A 21,365-nucleotide genomic window follows, 5' to 3' on the forward strand; every position below is an offset into this window, starting at 1 on the left:
TATGTGTATACATGCATGTGTATACAGGTATGTGCACTATCTGAAATAAAGGTACAGTATGTACTCTGTTTTCTCTTTTAATTCCACAGCCAATGTTTATTTTTCAGTGAACATATCATAGTTTTAATATTCCTCATTAAATAAAATAACCTTACCCCTTAAAGAAAAAAACACAACTTATTTAAACCTGACTGTCCCAATGTAAGTGAAATGGATTTGCTTGTGTCTTTGCTGACAGGAAAGAAATACAGTAAACTTGTATGTACAACTGCCCTGGGTCTAACAACATACATCATTAATGGAAATTGATATACTCAGTTGCTATAGTAAAATTTTACAGACTGAAGACAGAATCATCAGACTTCACCCAATACATTGTAATGGCTAAAAGAAATGATCATTTTTTGTGTGTTTTTTTTTGTTCTCCATGAGTTCTTACTGAGGAAGATTACTAGCCACTTACCAGCAGGCCTAGCAAACTTAAATGAGTCATACTATCATGAAATTGATAGGAGAATAATTTATTTTCTCCAAAATGGCAAGTATTGTAATCGTTATCTATTTAATCTGCCGACAGATGAGATACAACAGTGGCATTTATGAAATTTTGATCTGGTACTTGCCATTTGCATTATAGAAGTATTTTCTTTTGGTAGTGTCTTGTAACAGAATGTAACTGACCAAATATGTGTATGAAAATCTATATCTTTTGCTGATCATTTCCTGAAAAATGAGATAGATAGTAAAAGTTGCACTTCGTGGAAATAAGTGGGTCCACTTATTACTTCAGACTGAAACTTAAGTCTGATATAATGATGTAATAGACAACAGGAACAGAGATAAGCAGGAAAAAATAGCATAAGAAAGTTTTTTTTGGTGCCAGACACAAATACTCTATATACACGGGTTCTTGAGATAAACGAGGTCAAGACAAGTGGGTTTGACTCTTGTGTGTGTGTGTGTGTGTGTGCGTGTGTGTGTGTGTGTGTGTGTATATAAACGGGTGCCATAATTTTATGAAACCAGATGAGGCAGTTGGTTGTATTTCTGTCTTATGTCCAAATTCAGTATAGGTCGCATTTTATGATTCACCATTGGCATCAATATGATCATTATTGGCACTCTTAGAAACGATCTCCACATGGCACATTGTTGAGATACTCTGTAAATTTTGGATGTCTTTGCATCTGTCTTGTTGCAGGGTATTTCAACTCTGTACAAATAATGTGCATTATGAAGGTCATCAATATTTGACTTGACAACAAGTTAGACTGATTACACTGCTCCATATTATTGACTTCAATTTTACACTGCCATAAATGATAAAAATACTCATTTTTTGGCAGAAATTATGTCTTTACGAGAGGTGTTTCATAAACATACTGGCAAATGTATGTCTTTATGAGAGGTGTTTCATAAACATTCTGGCAAGCTGCAACTTATTATTGCCAAAATTTGCTCAGATTAGAATATTTCAAAGTGATATTATGGAATAGCAATTGTTTATAGAGGCTTCCCTGTTTTCATGCAAGCCACCACCAGAACAAAATGAAATTTGGTAATAAAATCAGCAGCATAGGTGACATGGCTTTCTATGACCATGGTGAAAAAAATGTTCGAGTCCAAATTTCTACAAGTTTTGTACTGATCAATGACAGTGCAATGAAAGGCAGGGAGGCACTTAAACCTGTACAAGAAACCAATCATAAATATAACATTATTTTGTAAATCAGATTGTGAATACGCCCTTTAACTTAATGCAAAAAGTAGATATTAGATAAGGAACTCAGATGAAGAAATAATTTATTATGTTAATTTATGTACATCAAATATTTTAAATTTCTTTATGTGAAATTGCAAAGAAATGAAAATCATTTTTATGTTTTAAAAGAATATCAAAGGGCCATTGGCTTCGAATCCTGTTGTTAAATTTGTCTACTTATGTTTGATTTTAAAACCATGTTTATTGGGGATGAAACAATACACTTACACCATGTATTGTTATGATTCATGATACACATCATACGATACTATACATTATTGATACACATCATACGATATCATACATTATTGATACACATCATACGATATCATACATTATTGATACACATCATATGATACCATACATTATTGATACACATCATACGATACCATACATTATTGATACACATCATATGATACCATACATTATTGATACACATCATACGATACCATACATTATTGATAAACATCATACGATATCATACATTATTGATAAACATATGATACCATACATTATTGATACACATCATATGTTACCATACATTATTGATACACATCATATGATACCACACATCATACGATACCATACATTATTGATAAAGATTATATGATACCATACATTATTGATACACATCATACAATACCATACATTATTGATACACATCATATGATACCATACATTATTGATACACATCATACGATACCATACATTATTGATAAACATTATATGATACCATACATTATTGATACACATCATACAATAGCATACATTATTGATACACATCATATGATACCATACATTATTGATACACATATCAGTTTAATGCTCTTTTCATCTTTGGAAGGTTTGTCATTTGGTGCCGTTTTATGTGTTGACATATTGGTTGTATTTTCATTATGCAGGTTATGGACAGGCATAGACTAATATATGTTATTCTCATCCTTGACAATATATATTAAAAAAAACCCAACAGACCACTCTCGGTGATCACTGATACTAATTCAGCCTTTTAGGTCTTGTTTTTTAGATAGCTTAATTTGATACAATGCAGGTCTTATCTTAGTCACTATGCCCATTGTTTTCCCTGCTTGAATGCTTCAAAAACATCATATTAGACAGGGGTCAAATCAAACTAAACAAAAATCTTTATGAATTAAAAAAAATATACATATTTAATTTAGATATTTTCTGCACATTATTATTACAAATAAAAGGGTATGATTTCAGAACTAACTTACTAACCAATCAAGTCCGTGGTTGTGTATGAATTGTTTTCACATTTTTGCACTTTTTCAAATTGCATCGAATGTCAAATTCATGTGAATTGATTTTCAATATTTTGCGATAGTCTCCACATTTAACTGAACAATTTATATATAAAAATTTTGAGTTACTGCCCTTTTTTAACCTTGTTTCATTTTTAAGACTATGTGAGTGTTTTTGGTCATGGTTTGAAAATAACAGGAAAAATGAAACCTACATTCATTTGATTAGTTTGAATAAGAAAAAAACATTCTCAAGTACCCTAAAATTTATTTTAATTAGATGTGGAGTATTTCAATGCAATTTGGTAGAGTGTGAGTTATGGTTTTTGTTGTCAGTAATACTAAATTAGTAACAAGAGGTAGATCTGAAAGCTTTGTGAACATATGTGAATATAAGGATTTTAACAAAATAAATTGAAGAAACATTTGAATATGATTTTTTCTTCTTGTTTTGACTGTATCATCAGGTTCACTTTAAACTGTGTATGATAGATTTGAATGAATATGCTTTGAAATATTGGACTGAATACATGACATGTGAGGCAACAGTTGCTAAGCATAGTTCATACAATATTTGAGCATACCTATGCTTGTAATAGTGGTCATGCTGCCTGTTACTCCACTGCATCACAAAGCAGTAACATTCACCCTATGCTTGTAATGGTGGTCATGCTGGCTGTTACTCCACTGTGTCACAAAGCAGTAACATTCACCCTATGCTTGTAATGGTGGTCATGCTGGCTGTTACTCCACTGCGTCACAAAGCAGTAACATTCACCCTATGTTTGTAATGGTGGTCATGCTGGCTGTTACTCCACTGCGTCACAAAGCAGTAACATTCACCCTATGCTTGTAATGGTGGTCATGCTGGCTGTTAACTCCACTGCATCACAAAGCAGTAACATTCAACCTATGCTTGTAATGGTGGTCATGCTGGCTGTTACTCCACTGTGTTACAAAGAAGTAACATTCACCCTATGCTTGTAATGGTGGTCATGCTGGCTGTTACTCAACTGCATCACAAAGCAATAACGTTCGTCCTGGACAATCTGGCGTCTAGGAAAGGACAATGACAACATCTTCTGAAGCAGATCTTTGGAACATTGAACAGAAGAGAAATATATCCTTTGTCATCATCAACTCATTATAGTGTATCTACTTTGATATCATATAATAGAATGTTCTGCTTTATTATGTTATAGATTTTATGCTAATTTACAGGCACTATTATAGGTCAAGGTCACCTTAGTCCAATTTTATTTTCTGCATGATAATTAATATTTACAGAGGCTGCTCCATATTACTGAAGGTTTTGTGGAGGGGACATATTATACTGTCTATTATGTTTGGTTTTTCATGTGCAGTATGGACAATGCATTTAGGCCAGTCGAAAATGAATGTTAGAACTTGAATACTTGTGATTTAATGTGATTTTCATGAAGAAGAAAGTTGATGACAACCTTATGAAAGTAATGGCTACAATAGAAATCACATGCTTTTCATTTCTCTTTGGACAAAGTTTCGTAAATTATTGCTTTAGTATTCACTAAGTTAAGAATTACAATCCATTTATGTTTCAATACTGTCCATTGAGAGAAGGTTTAATTGGTTCTTGACCTTGCAAATCAATGGTAGTTCATAATTATTTTATATTCCTGTGGATATTAATGAAAATATGTGTTGCCAGTCCATACATGATACACTGTTAAAGATAAAAGACAATACATTGTGGAGTTTGGGAGTGTTCTGTTGATGTACAGATCTTTCTCCAGGGAGAGGAGCTTGAGTTATGGGCACACATGAAATGATCAAGTATTTCTTGTAGACTGCAGTATTGAGGTTCACCTATATAGTCATTTAAATTTTAAGGATGTACTTATATCCAACCACTTGTCAGCAGCTAGTTCACATCATGGTTTTCCAGAAGCCTCAAGTTTAAACTTTTCATTGCTTTCATAGTTAGTTTCAAGAGCAACTATGAGACTCAGCTGGTAATAAACATGTATATTTTTTTTCATAAAGCAAATCCAGATCTCAATGAATCCATTGTATAACATTTCTTTGCATGGAGGAGCACACATTGATTTGCATATGCACAGTGAGAGATTAGTAAATAAAATAATCAGACTATTATTTTATTCAGTGTACATGTTTTCAGGGGCCAGATGATAACTGCACAATTAACATTATTATGTGGCCATTTTAACATGTTACAAGTCTTGCTTATAGCTAATTAAAAAAAGTGTTATGTGAATAGATCAAGTGATCCATCTAAATTGTCACCTGACCATTTGACCTCAGCTGATGATAAACAAAACAATACAAACAAGAAAAAAATCTGGTAGGCAGTCAGATTACAGCCAGGTCTTCTAGCATATATATATATATATGCATTATTACTATGAACTAGAGGAAAATAATGACCCTATATCAGTGTATTTAAAGCCAGGCATTATGTGCATATCTAGAGCCATGATTTAGAAAATGGGAATTTCAATTATATGTTATGTCAGAACATCACTATAATGAATAACTTTTTTCTTATTCTTATGATTACTATATGATTAGCCTTCACTAAAATCTTTACTTCTTATAAACTTATATCATTAATTCCCACACATTTAGTTTTTATTTTCATTGCCTTTTGTGACCAGATTATCATGGATTGGCAACAATGTTTTTTAAATGACCCAAAAACTTTCAAAGAAGGTCCAGTGGCTACTAAAGTACTATACATCCAACAGTTGAAAAATAAATAAAATAAATTTTTCATAGAATTGATTTCATATATTTATTTGTTACATTTTTTTTTACATAATACTTCTGATAGAAATGATTTCATATATTTGTTACATTTTTTTACATAATACTTTTCATAGAATTGATTTCATATATTTATTTGTTACATTTTTTGTACATATTACTTTTCATAGAAATGATTCCATACATTTTTACGTTATTTGTAACGTCCACATTTAGTGCAGTATTAATGTCAGTAGAAGTTCACATTATGCTACGTGTAGTAATTTACCGTGGATACTTGCATACAAGTCAAGTCAAACAGCATGCGAACAACAAAAATCCTGATATGACATAGAATAATGCACCTGCAAATCAGGTTCTTTGCTGTTTGTTCTAATGATTACTGATGACAAACTGCACAGACCCAGATCTGCCGGTACATGATGCAGTGGTAGATCTGGAGCTGTGAAGTTTACAGTTTGACTTGTTGACTTATAAGTGAGTATATAAAGTGTGTCTCGCCTGCTCACCATACTCCCTATATAGGTGGTCCATTTGGTACTTAATCAGACCTCTTTAAACATGGAATCATAATTTTCTTTCTGAGCATATCAGTTTAGCAAATTTAGTTATCAAAAGTTAAACAGTGCAAAGGCTTGCCATTGCAGGTTTCAACATTTTTAACTGTCACAGATTCCCTAATTATTTACTGTCACAAGTTCGCACATTTTTTACAGTCACAAATCCCACTTTTTTACTGTCACAGATTCCCTCATTTTTAACTGCCGCAGGTTTCATCATTTTTTAATGTTATTTTTTTATGTTGCATATTCCCACATTTTTTACTGCATGTGCCAAACACCTCCACCACAATACCCAATCCAGTTTTCCTCCTCACAGTACTTGTCCTTCCACATAGAGACTGGCCCAGTGGTGATAATGGAAAATCCATTACATGTAAGATGCATTTTGATGGTATAATTGTTGCAAAGAATGTATACAGTTTAGCTAGAAATTATTTGAAAATGCCAGTGTGTCACATGGCCCACTTTGGCTTTCATCATTTTGCGTTGGAAAACCAAACCTCTGCTTGAATTGGGAAAAAAATTAGAGCTTAGATTGATATTGTTAGCATTTCCAGACCTAAATTAAATTTAATAATGTAAACAAAGCATGCCATTTGACACTTCTAAGGTAAACAAGAGCAGTATTTTAGTTTAGTAAGAATGTATATAGCTAAGATTGATTTACTTGCAAGTTAGCTTTTTGGAAATTGTGTACATTATGAAATCACAGTCTTTATGAATTCAGTATTTGCGGAATGGATGGTTCAAAATATATCTGTTTAATGTAAATAATCCACAGAGGGTATAGTTTGTGTATTTTACTCAAGACTGATATCTGCAAATTATGTTGGCATATACAAGCAGGGCATGCCGATTCTATGGTAAACCATAATTGTACAACTTGAGATCTGAAGAGAATTGCACAGACCTTGCTCTGTTGGTTCCATGATCTGTTTGCCATTTTATCTACCGGAATCCTGACCTGTAAAATATTTGTCAGTTCCTTGATCTTTTAGTACCCTGATCTGTCAGTTTTCTGGTCTGTCAACAGTGTGTTCTGTTAGTACTCTCATCTGTCAGTTGTCTGGTCTGTCAACAGTGTGTTTTATGGCACTCTCATCTGTCAGTTGTCTGGTCTGACCATAGCATGTTCTGTTGGCACTCTCATCTGTCAGTTGTCTGGTCTGTCAACAGCATGTTCTGTTGGCACTCTCATCTGTTACTTGTCTGGTCAACATCATGTTCTGTTGGCACTCTCATCTGTCACTTGTCTGGTCTGTCAACATCATGTTCTGTTGGCACTCTCATCTGTCACTATTTTCAGTGCATTACCATAAATACTTATTTATAAATCGAATCAAACTGCAAATAACAAAGATTCTAATCTGCTGTAGTATAATGGGTTTGCAGATCAGTGTCTTTATTGTTTGTTTCACTGATTTCCTACCATACTGCATAGACCTACATCTGCTGTAGTATAATGGGTTTACAGATCAGTGTCTTTATTGTTTGTTTCACTGATTTCCTACCATACTGCATAGACCTACATCTGCTGTAGTATAATGGGTTTGCAGATCAGTGTCTGTATTGTTTGTTTCACTGATTTCCTACCATACTGCCTAGACCTACATCTGCTGTAGTATAATGGGTTTGCAGATCAGTGTCTGTATTGTTTGTTTTACTGATTTCCTACCATACTGCCTAGACCTACATCTGCTGTAGTATAATGGGTTTGCAGATCAGTGTCTGTATTGTTTGTTTCACTGATTTCCTACCATACTGCATAGACCTACATCTGCTGTAGTATAATGGGTTTGCAGATCAGTGTCTGTATTGTTTGTTTTACTGATTTCCTACCATACTGCATAGACCTACATCTGCTGTAGTATAATTGGTTTGCAGATCAGTGTCTTTATTGTTTGTTTTACTGATTTCCTACCATACTGCACAGACCTACATCTGCTGTAGTATAATGGGTTTGCAGATCAGTGTCTGTATTGTTTGTTTCACTGATTTCCTACCATGCTGCATAGACCTACATCTGCTGTAGTATAATTGGTTTGCAGATCAGTGTCTGTATTGTTTGTTTTACTGATTTCCTACCATCCTGCATAGACCTACATCTGCTGGTGTATTATCTGGGTCTGCAGCTTGAAGCTGATCTCGCTTTATAAGTGAGTATATGCGGTAAATACACAAAATTGTATTGTTAAGCCACAGAAGCATGGAATCTTCAAAATTCCTGTCAGTTCTTTTGAATAGCTCTTGTCATGTTCTGAATATATAACTACTGAATGCATCATGGCTTTATTTTGGTGCAAACAACTGTTTCATAGTGCATAGTCATATACATTACTTACATTACTGTATAATGTTCGCAGACTGGGTCAGGTGCTTTATTCATCAAGTTCACAGCTTGTGAATCAAAATATGTTTCTAATATGTGTAATATCTGATAGTCAAGTTACCCCCACTGCATGATGTAAGCTGTTTGAAAAGCCTTTATGCAACTTTATTCAAACTAGATAGATATATTTTTTAAGTGTATTCAGAGGTTTGAAGAAAGATGCATCGCTGTTGTCAGATGGGTTTGATCAGATTCATAAAGTAAATTGCATTCAATGCTGTTGTCAGATGGGTTTGATCAAATTAATAAGGTAAATTGCATTCAATGCTGTTGTCAGATGGGTTTGATCAGATTAATAAGGTAAATTGCATTCAATGCTGTTGTCAGATGGGTTTGATCAAATTCATAAGGTAAATTGCATTCAGTGCTGTTGTCAGATGGGTTTGATCAAATTCATAAAGTAAATTGCATTCAATGCTGTTGTCAGATGGGTTTGATCAAATTCATAAAGTAAATTGCGTTCAATGCTGTTGTCAGATGGGTTTGATCAAATTCATAAAGTAAATTGCATTCAATGCTGTTTAATTGCCATGATATTATACATGTAAATATTTCTCTATGACACAAGTTTTGCCTTTAATTCATCCGTTATTGGCTAGGACTGGATGATGCTATACTCAAAGGACAAAGGTAATCTGGGGATATGTAAATTCATCAAACATGTACATAATGTTGTGTTCTGTGGCCATGGATATATGCATAGTGAACTTTGGTACAAAAATTAACCATCATATTTTCAGGGGTAAATAGGACAATTTGTATTCATTCACAAATATGTAAATATTTATACGTTATTATCTGTGTTCAATAGGGTCATTTATAGGATGCAGCTGAGGCAAAATGGGTGCTCTATTTCCTGTGAATTTCCCAGATACTCAAAGTGAAGTTGATATCGGCTTTTCTCACAAAGTTGATCTTCATCAATCCATTGAATGCTCTCATAATTAAAGTACATTATGAGCACTTGTCTTTTTTAATGTTCATTGAACAATGTAAAACAGTTTGAACATTGTATGTTGTGCTTTTGATAAACTTTTGTGTCATTAAATGATTATTTATGAGTGCAATTAATTTTTAATCTTCGAGATTGCCTACAAAAATTGACACATGAATCTTGAATAAGTGGGTGAAATTCCATGCATCTAACCAGAGTAAATATTACTCTGTGGAGACATATAGGCAGATTGCTTGTAAAAGGAAACAAACTTATTTTGTATTTTAAAGTTTTTAAGTAGGAAGAAAGGACTTAATGACTTTGATACCTGTCACTGGATTTCAACAGGAACCTCATTTCATGGTTACCATATTTTGAAAACAATTTTACTGAATCAGACTAACTGCAGTTTTAATATGTTTGTCAGGTTTAATGCTTTTTTCTTTATACTGCTATTTGACTCACACGTTTTGTAAAATGTCTGATTTAAGTAACTGTTTTCTATACTCAACACTTTGAACTGTGCACACATCTTCCTACTATCCCACCACATCGCTGTAGTCAGGTTCTCAGAAAACTCATTTTGCCCAAATTATTTGATTCCATTGTGGATCATGTTTTGGTAAAGTCTGTTAATGTGCCTCATCTGAAGGCATAGTTTATTTGTATTTTTGGGTATTTTTGAACATTTATCTTTGTCACATATTGGCCTGACAGTCCCTAAAAACAAGATGGTTGTTACATATTGGCCTGACAATCCCTAAAAATGAAACGGTTGTCATACATTGGCCTGACAATCCCTAAAAATGAAATTTTTTTCATATATTGGCCTGACAATCCCTAAAAAGAAATGATTGTCATATATTGGCCTGACAATCCCTAAAAATGAAATGGTTGTCACATATTGACCTGACAATCCGTAAAAATGAAATGGTTGTCATATATTGGCCTGACAATCCCTAAAAATGCAATGATTGTCATATATTGGGCTGACAATCCCTAAAAATGAAATAGTTGTCATATATTGGGCTGACAATCCCTAAAAATGAAATGGTTGTCATATATTGGCCTTACAGTCCCTAAAAATGAAATGTTTGTCATATATTGGCCTGACAATCTCTGAAAATGAAATGATTGTCATATATTGGCCTGGCAATCCCTAAAAACGAAATGGTTGTCATATATTGGCCTGACAATCCCTAAAAATGAATGGTTGTCATATATTGGCCTGACAGTCCCTAAAAATGAAATGGTTGTCATATACTGGCCAGACAATCCCTAAAAATGAAATGGTTGTCATATATTGGCCTGACAATTGCTAAAAATGAAAATGGTTGTCATATTTTGGCCTGACACTCCCGAAAAATGAAAATGGTTGTCATATATTGGCCTGACACTCCCTAAAAACGAAATGGTTGTCATATATTGGCCTGACAATCTCTGAAAACGAAATGATTATCATATATTGGCCTGACAATCCCTAAAAATGAAATGGTTGTCATATATTGGCCTGATAATCCCTAAAAATGAAATTTTTGTCATATTGGCCTGACAATCCCTAAAAATGAAATTTTTGTCATATATTGGCCTGACAATCCCTAAAAACCAAAAGGTTGTCATATATTGGCCTGACAATCCCTAACAGTGAAAATGGTTGTCTCTAATATGTTCTTGTTCAGTCGTGGTTATACCCATTGTTCACTGTGGTACAAAAAGGCATGCTTGGGCATGTGTGTCAATTAGATGTAAGTTATATGCGTGAAAAACAATTCTGCTGTACATGTATGATAATAAAACTTTCAACTGAAACTGATAGAACAAATATTGAAGTTGCCTTGTAATTCCAAACTCCTACAATGTATTACAGGTAATAACAATTGTTAGGCCACTCTGCCCAGCCCTAAATCCCCCTAAAACCAGTCAAAATAGGATTTTTGTAAGTTTGTATTTTCTGCACTTGGTGGATTAATGCAAGTAGTAAAAACAGTTAAATTCTAGTCCTGCTGTGAGGTGAAGTTTTGCTGTTGTTTTTTATAACACATTAATGGTTATACCATGTCAAGGAAATGGGAGTTAAATGTCTTTTCCCCTAAGGATGTACTAAGACAGATGATCCAGAGTGGCCTGGGAAGGTAGTGAACCTGGAATGATCCAGTTTGGCCTGGGAAGGTAGTGAGTAGTGAACCTGGAATGATCCAGTTTGGCCTGGGAAGGTAGTGAACCTGGAATGATCCAATTTGGCCTGGGAAGGTAATGAACCTGGAATGATTCAGTTTGGCCTGGGAAGGTAGTGAACCTGGAATGATCCAGTTTGGCCTGGGAAGGTAGTGAACCTGGAATGATCCAGTTTGGCCTGGGAAGGTAGTGAACCTGGAATGATCCAGTTTGGCCTGGGAAGATAGTGAACCTGGAATGATCCAGTTTGGCCTGGGAAGGTAGTGAACCTGGAATGATCCAGTTTGGCCTTGGAAGGTAGTGAACCTGGAATGATCCAGTTTGGCCTGGGAAGGTAGTGAACCTGGAACTCTTGGATTATTAACCCAATAGTCTTACATACTGGATTGTCAGTCCCCCAGTAAGTTAAGCGTGGACTATATTCAGACTTTAGTGACTGGTTACATTTTATGCTGGTTGGTTTCCTTGTATAGTATTATGTTTGCCATGGGGACATGAAGCATTCTTTGTGTGTATGCCTTGGTGACTGGCATGTTGCAAAAAAGGAGGTTGTGAGACAATCTTGTTCATTGAACACTTTTCTGGGTATAGATTACTAGGTTTTAGAGAAGACAGGGTACCCAGCCCGGTCACATGGACATGGCCTGGGTTTTTTCACTACCTGGAAATCTGGCCTGGGCTAGTTAGTTCACTGCCAGGTACCCAACTTGGCAACATTTCTCTACCCATCCGTCCCTTTTATATATATTTATATTGTGAAAGTAATATATCACCAACCTTCGCTTTTGCAGAAAATATTAATGGCATTCAAAGACGGTGAACCGCATCACATATTTGTTGCTTAAACAAATAGACACTTAACTCTCATTTCCTTGACATCATATAGCCATTAATGTGTTACAAGCTCTTATAAAAAAAAACAATAACAATGCAGAACAGCAGGAAGAGAATTGAACTGTTTTTACTACTTGCTTTAATCCACCAAGTGCAGAAAATACACAGCCTCCACAGCATATGGTATGGAAATAAGTGCCAAAAAGACCAAACTGATGACAAACAACACCAATGGCATCAGTGTAGAGATACAGGTCAGAGGACAGAAGCTAGAAACAGTCACTAGCTTCAGATACCTGGGAACATTTTGTGATAGATGAGGGCTCCAAACCAGTACTACTTTTCCCAGACAACAACAGCACTAACAAGGTTGAGACTAATAAAGAAGGATAACAACATTGCTCTTGGTTCTAAAATAAAGCTCATGTCTTTTGTTGTCCTATCCATTTTTCTATATGCTTGTTATTCTAAGGCATCTCATACATAGCCCATGGTAAGATCCAACTAGTTATTGAACCCAACCAAACGCTCCTGACCATTGTAAAAAAAAAACAAACTGAAGTGGTACAGTCATGTCTCACAATCATCTGGCTTGGCCAAAACAATCTTGTCATTCAGCACTGGAGGTTTTTGTCGTTTTCGTCTGAAATATGAGTAGGAAATACATTTTGAGGGCTATTTCTGAATACATCCTAATACATCGACTTTCAACAGATTGTCCATTAGACTAATGCTTAGTTGTATTAGAAATGTCGTTTTCCATTGGTTATTTTGCTTGCGCATGAGCAGAAGGGTAAAAGTTAGAGTCCTTTTTTCTTTTTTTTTGTATGAGACCACTTTTTATTCCCTCTGTATTTTGTAGTGCAACTAGAACGTCCAGATTATTTGGTATCATTTTAGAGCTATATCTATCTGCTTTTTGTAATACCACCCACTTTGGAGTATCTTAAATGACCTTGATGCTGCAGAGCTTGGAGATAGGGTACAGCCTCATCATGCCAACAGGCGGGATTCGGGCTGAATGAGTTAAAGGCACAGTGAAAAGGTGCAGAAGAAGAGGTGTAAAGACAACATTAAAGAGTGGACAGGCATGGAGTGTGGAGATTCCCAAAGGGCATTGGAAAACAGAAAGATGGAGAAAATTAGTGGTGAAATTGTATTGCCCCAATGACATCTTGGGTTATAGGATTGATTATATATATATGAATGGGCAAGTACCTGGATCTGGCACATTTTTTTATATTTCCCAATAAAAACTGACATCGCCGGGTACCTGGATTCATTTGTACCTGGTAAAATTGCCCTACCCATCCATCCCTAAAGGATTTGCAATTTATTTTAAGGCTGACAGACCAGCATATTATAAAAAATTTATTAGATCAATCATGTCTACATGTATGTAGCATAGTAAATATAGTGTGGTGTATTTCCTAGGCTTTGCTGTAAATGTATTTACGTGTCCTATTTCAAGACCAGGGCCAGTGTACAAATAACTTAACCTGTTTACTGGTTTCCACTTCAGTGACCACCTTTATAAACTGCCATTGGAATTTGTCCCACTTCACTGACAAGTCTTTCACTACCTACTATTTAAATTAACTTAGCAGAGTGAGAGACATGTATAGTTTTCTTTGGTCTGACACAAATGTACCATTCTCATTTTATATGCACATGTCAGAACTGTAGTAACCCCACACAAATTGGAAAGTTTCATAATTGTGGCACAAATTGATATGTAATGAATGATTTAATACTGTTGTCTCATTTTAATCCTTTTGATTTTCATTGGTTGTTTTATCCTATTGCCAGATGTTATGTGTATCTATTTTTTAAAATAATTCTTGGTAAATTGATTTTGTCTCATTTTTGTAATTTTTATTCATGGCTTGAAATTGTATCGGTTATCTCTAGTTAGATTTTGCTTACATGACTAGGGTCATCTTCAGATTACGATGTGATAACTCTACCATATATTTCTGTGCTTCGGTTATGTGAATTTAATTGGATGCGGCAGATTTGAATACTGTTCCTACATGATCGAGAAAAGGAGAGCAAACAACTTGAATGGACTGATAATAAACACTTTTCCACTGCCGGTCTGTGTTTGTACAAATACCTTTCACTCAATATACCTGTAATGGCTTTTCTGTTGCACATAGTCATACTTTTGATGTTAAACATTCAAAGTATCCTTTTTCATCAATTGCCCCCTTTTGCTTCTTTCTGTTACTTAGTTCATGACCATAGAGTTGTAATACAGGTATAAGCCAGGAGAACAGTGTCAGTCTTAAACTGGTGTATGGGTCAGTTCGATCCCTATTTGTACATTCTAAAAAATGAACACTGAAAATAATCCCCATACCATATAATCGATATATAAAAATTGCAATAAATAACCAGTGTTTTTTAATTATTTTTTTAAGAGACATATGGTTTAGAGATTTGAATGCCCTAGCTACTCTACAGCTTCCAATTTGCAACCATCAGCAAAACCCTAATAAAAATAACCAAGGCCTAGTTACTTCACAGCTTCCAGTTTGCAACCATTAGCAAAACCCTAATACGGATAACCAAGGCCTAGCTACTTCACAGCTTCCAGTTTGCAACCATTAGCAAAACCCTAATACAGATAACCAAGGCCTAGCTACTTTTCAGCTTCCAGTTTGCAGCCATCAGCAAGACCATAATATGGATAACCAAGGTCTAGCTACTTCACAGCTTCCAGTTTGCAACCATTAGCAAAACCCTAATACGGATAACCAAGGCCTAGCTACTTTTCAGCTTCCAGTTTGCAACCATCAGCAAGACCATAATATGGATAACCAAGGCCTAGCTACTTTTCAGCTTCCAGTTTGCAACCATCAGCAAGACTTTAATATGGATAACCAAGGCCTAGCTACTTTTCAGCTTCTAGTTTGCAACCATCAGCAAGACCATAATATGGATAACCAAGGTCTAGCTACTATACAGCTTTCAGTTTGCAACTGTCAATAAAACTCTAATATGGATAACCAGTCTAGCTACTTTTCAGCTTCCAGTTAGCAACCTTCAGTAAAACTCAAATTTGGATAACCAGGGTCTAGCTACTTCACAGCTTCCAGTTAGCAACCATCATTAAAACATCGTCGGTATGAATAACTTTGGCCTAGATACTTGACAGATGCAGAAATGTTTGGCTCAAACGTTATAGCCAGTTTTATTCATTCACATGAATAGTATCAGATGAATGGATAGTTATGAAACTTGATACTAAAGTTGCTTCTATTCACCAGCAAATTAATGCTTTCTATGGAAAGCAGGAATCAAATGCTAACTGCATTTTTATTTACTTCTCAGCTTCACCACTATGAGAAAAATGACACCCTTTTTATTAGCTTTCTGTTTCAACAGACTGATTAACTTGACTGGCATATGGCAAATAGGGTGTATTGGATGCAAATTTAGCTGTGTTAGGTATAGCATTTATAGTAAGCAGGCTATATTAATTAATCAGAGTGCAGTAAAAAAGAAAATTGTTATTTGGAAATAGTGCTTATTTACATTTAGTTGTGTAATGATGTCAGTATATTGGTATGCAATTATGCACTTCTGCATCACAGTTTGTATCGGTGCAAATTCTCTAGTATCGATATTTTAACCTGAATGGTCTATCAACTCGACTGGTTGTGGAAATATGTTTTTGTACTAAAAATATTACTTGGTATTACGAAAGTAGATAGTAAGAACTTTAATGCAAGCATTAGTAATCACAGTTCACGATCATTCGCTGCTATATGTGTCTAAACTAATTATTCTTCAATAAGCAGGCAAAAATGCATGCAAAATTACTACAAGTAAAACCTACCGCTCCAGTGGCCTTGTGGTTAGAGCATCTTCCTCAGATGCGGGAGGTTGTGGGTTCGAACCCCAACCGAGTCATACCAAAAACTTATAAAAAATGGTACTAACAGGTGCCTTGCTAGGCACTCAGCATTAAGAGGTTAGTGTTAGAACTGGTCAGCCTAGTGTCAGGATACTGTGACTTGGTGGGACATCATGCTTCATGTCTGCGGCATGATGCCCCAGTGCCAGACGTCACAATAGACTGCCACACTGCAGACATCATAGCAATATGACTGAAATTTTTTTAAGGCTATATTAAAAATCCAATTCACACACACACATACTAGTAAAACCACCAAGATAGCCCATGATATCAAAATAGGATATATTAATTTAAGCATCTTCTTGGCATTTCAAGTCAAGATGAGTCCAGAAAGCACTCTTTCCTTGCAGGTTCAGAAAATCACTGCCAGTTGGTTCAGTATCAGATGGTTTTCAAAATGTTTAGCTTGGTAGCATGACATACTGAAATACAGCAATTTATATTGCAGTAAAATTTTAGCTAACACTGTTTATCACAATTTACAATCTTTCTTTGATATGAGACATCAAGTTTTTTTTTCCAGTCATATTATTTAAAGTAAAACTTTTTTGTCATTTCCAATTCTTTTCACATATTGTATTTTGCCATTAGAATGTAGGAATTTAAAAACAACATGACATGATGGAAGTCTGCATAAAATAGATACCTGTTTACAATATTTGATGTTGGGTAGAATATGCATCGGCTTGGAAACTCTGCTCCATCCCACCCAATTTTTCTCTACACTTCCCTTATTTTGGTGACAAAGGGTGACACACCGCCTGCTGCATGTCATGGGTACATTATACATTGTTTATTATTACATCATGTCATGGGTACATTATTCATAGTTTACTATAACATCATGTTATGGGTACATTATACATAGTTTACCATTATATCATTTCATGGGTACATTATTCATAGTTTACTATATTACAACATGCCATGGGTACATTGTGCATTGTTTACTATTAAAGCATGTTATGGGTACATTATACAGTTTACTATTACAACATATCATTGGTATATTACTCAGTTTACTATTATATCATGTCATGGGTACATTATACATAGTTTACTATTGCAACATTTCATGGGTACATTATTCATAGTTTACTATTATATCATGTCATGGGTACATTATTCATAGTTTACCATTACATCATGTCATGAGTACATTATTCATAGTTTACTATTACAACATGTCATGGGTACATTGCGCATAGTTTACTATTACAACATGTCATGAGTACATTATTCATAGTTTACCATTACATCATGTCACGAGTACATTATTCATAGTTTACTATATTACAACATGCCATGGGTACATTGTGCATTGTTTACTATTACAGCATGTTATGGGTACATTATACAGTTTACTATTACAACATATCATTGGTACATTATTCAGTTTACTATTATATCATGCCATGGGTACATCATTCATAGCTTACTATTACAACATATCATTGGTACATTATACATAGTTTACTATTGCAACATTTCATGGGTACATTATTCATAGTTTACCATTATATCATGTCATGAGTACATCATTCATAGTTTACTATTACAACATGTCATGGGTACATTGCGCATAGTTTACTATTACAACATGTCACGGGTACATTGTACATAGTTTACTAGTTACAAAATGTTATGGGTACATCTGTCATTTAATGATAACCTATTTTGTCCTAAATGAAAACGGTGCCAAGCTGACATCGAGCATGTGCACCTTAACAGCTAATTTGAAGATCTTGTGATCACTCTAGAATGCCAATACGTTCCACACTTAGCAGGTAAAAGGAAGAAATCATCTTGTCTTGAATTCTGGAAATTCTTTGCAATAAGAATAACATCAGCCATTCATTGGACTGCTGTTTGTTATTTGTTAATCATTGCAATAGGTTAAAATTTTCATAGGAATCAATTAGCCATTGCACCAGATCATCAAGTCACATTGTGGACATTTGTGACCAACATTTTAAAATGTCTACTTGCATGTGTATTGAAAATGATTCATCAGATTGGATTCTCACAAACATATATCTCTTAAGAAAAACTTTTAGAAAAGACAGTTTTAATTTTGAAAATGTTCGCTCATTTGTAGACCAATAACACATGTAAATAATAAAATGAGATTTTTTTTTTGAATGCTTTGTTTGATCACCTACTTCTATAGACAAAATAATTAAATCTATCATTGATAACACCCTGAATTTAAATTTATTCACCAAATGTTGTGAAATACACAGCTGGACATATTTTTCTCAAACATATTAAATGTCGTTTTTATTTTGAAATGACAGTTTAGACCAACAAGTTACACTGAATAAGATCCTATACTTGTCAAATGATTTGGTATACTTGTATTTAAGTATATTTCTGGTTTAGTTATCTTGATGGTGGCTTCTGTGATTGATAAAGTGGTTCAGAGAAAAGACTGCGTAAGTTATAAAAAAAGATCACAAAAAAATCCCACCCGAAACATGTAATTTTGCCTAAGACTTGGATTAGATTTGAAGAAGTGGAAGTATGGTCATTCAGTGTGTGTGTGTCAGAAGGCATGTTTTGTTTGAAGTGGAAGCATGGAAATTCAGTGTGTGTGTCAGAAGGCATGTTTTGTTTGAAGTGGAAGTATGGAAATTCAGTGTGTGTGTCAGAAGGCTTGTTTTGTTAGAAGTGGAAGTATGGTCATTCAGTGTGTGTGTGTGTCAGAAGGCATGTTTTGTTTGAAGTGGAAGTATGGAAATTCAGTGTGTGTGTCAGAAGGCATGTTTTGTTAGAAGTGAAAGTATGGAAATTCAGTGTGCGTGTCAGAAGGCATGTTTTGTTAGAAGTGGAAGTATGGAAATTCAGTGTGTGTGTCAGAAGGCATGTTTTGTTAGAAGTGGAAGTATGGTGGTCATTCAGTGTGTGTGTCAGAAGGCATGTTTTGTTAGAAGTGGAAGTATGGTCATTCAGAGTGTGTGTCAGAAGGCATGTTTTGTTAGAAGTGGAAGTATGGTCATTCAGTGTGTGTGTCAGAAGGCATGTTTTGTTAGAAGTGGAAGTATGGTCATTCAATGTGTGTGTCAGAAGGCATGTTTTGTTAGAAGTGGAAGTATGGTCATTCAGTGTGTGTGTCAGAAGGCATGTTTTGTTAGAAGTGGAAGTATGGTCATTCAGTGTGTGTGTGTCAGAAGGCATGTTTTGTTAGAAGTAGAAGTATGGAAATTCAGTGTGTGTGTGTCAGAAGGCATGTTTTGTTAGAAGTGGAAGTATGGAAATTCAGTGTGTGTGTCAGAAGGCATGTTTTGTTAGAAGTGGAAGTATAGAAATTCAGTGTGTGTGTCAGAAGGCATGTTTTGTTAGAAGTGGAAGTATGGAAATTCATTGTGTGTGTCAGAAGGCATGTTTTGTTAGAAGTGGAAGTATGGTCATTGAGTGTGTGTGTGTCAGAAGGCATGTTTTGTTAGAAGTAGAAGTATGGAAATTCAGTGTGTGTGTCAGAAGGCATGTTTTGTTAGAAGTGGAAGTATTGTCATTCAGTGTTTGTGTGTCAGAAGGCATGTTTTGTTAGAAGTGGAAGTATTGTCATTCAGTGTTTGTGTGTCAGAAGGCATGTTTTGTTAGAAGTGGAAGTATGGTCATTCAATGTGTGTGTCAGAAGGCATGTTTTGTTAGAAGTGGAAGTATGGTCATTCAGTGTGTGTGTCAGAAGGCATGTTTTGTTAGAAGTGGAAGTATGGTCATTCAGTGTGTGTGTGTCAGAAGGCATGTTTTGTTAGAAGTAGAAGTATGGAAATTCAGTGTGTGTGTGTCAGAAGGCATGTTTTGTTAGAAGTGGAAGTATGGAAATTCAGTGTGTGTGTCAGAAGGCATGTTTTGTTAGAAGTGGAAGTATAGAAATTCAGTGTGTGTGTCAGAAGGCATGTTTTGTTAGAAGTGGAAGTATGGAAATTCATTGTGTGTGTCAGAAGGCATGTTTTGTTAGAAGTGGAAGTATGGTCATTGAGTGTGTGTGTGTCAGAAGGCATGTTTTGTTAGAAGTAGAAGTATGGAAATTCAGTGTGTGTGTCAGAAGGCATGTTTTGTTAGAAGTGGAAGTATTGTCATTCAGTGTTTGTGTGTCAGAAGGCATGTTTTGTTAGAAGTGGAAGTATTGTCATTCAGTGTTTGTGTGTCAGAAGGCATGTTTTGTTAGAAGTGGAAGTATGGTCATTCAGTGTGTGTGTCAGAAGGCATGTTTTGTTAGAAGTGGAAGTATGGTCATTGAGTGTGTGTGTGTCAGAAGGCATGTTTTGTTAGAAGTAGAAGTATGGAAATTCAGTGTGTGTGTCAGAAGGCATGTTTTGTTAGAAGTGGAAGTATTGTCATTCAGTGTTTGTGTGTCAGAAGGCATGTTTTGTTAGAAGTGGAAGTATTGTCATTCAGTGTTTGTGTGTCAGAAGGCATGTTTTGTTAGAAGTGGAAGTATGGTCATTCAATGTGTGTGTCAGAAGGCATGTTTTGTTAGAAGTGGAAGTATGGTCATTCAGTGTGTGTGTCAGAAGGCATGTTTTGTTAGAAGTGGAAGTATGGTCATTCAGTGTGTGTGTGTCAGAAGGCATGTTTTGTTAGAAGTAGAAGTATGGAAATTCAGTGTGTGTGTGTCAGAAGGCATGTTTTGTTAGAAGTGGAAGTATGGAGATTCAGTGTGTGTGTCAGAAGGCATGTTTTGTTAGAAGTGGAAGTATAGAAATTCAGTGTGTGTGTCAGAAGGCATGTTTTGTTAGAAGTGGAAGT

General features: G+C 35.1%; 1 protein-coding gene across 3 annotated transcripts in view; it reads left to right on the top strand.

The window, feature by feature from the left end:
• The window catches only part of LOC149796321 (transmembrane protein 131-like), a 197,579-nt gene that overhangs the window by 10,697 nt on the left and 165,517 nt on the right, over positions 1-21,365 (top strand). The window lies entirely within an intron of this gene.

Source organism: Sinohyriopsis cumingii, chromosome 6 (assembly GCF_028554795.1).
Source record: "Sinohyriopsis cumingii isolate HCF-2022 chromosome 6, ASM2855479v2, whole genome shotgun sequence".
Lineage (NCBI taxonomy): Eukaryota > Metazoa > Mollusca > Bivalvia > Unionida > Unionidae > Sinohyriopsis > Sinohyriopsis cumingii.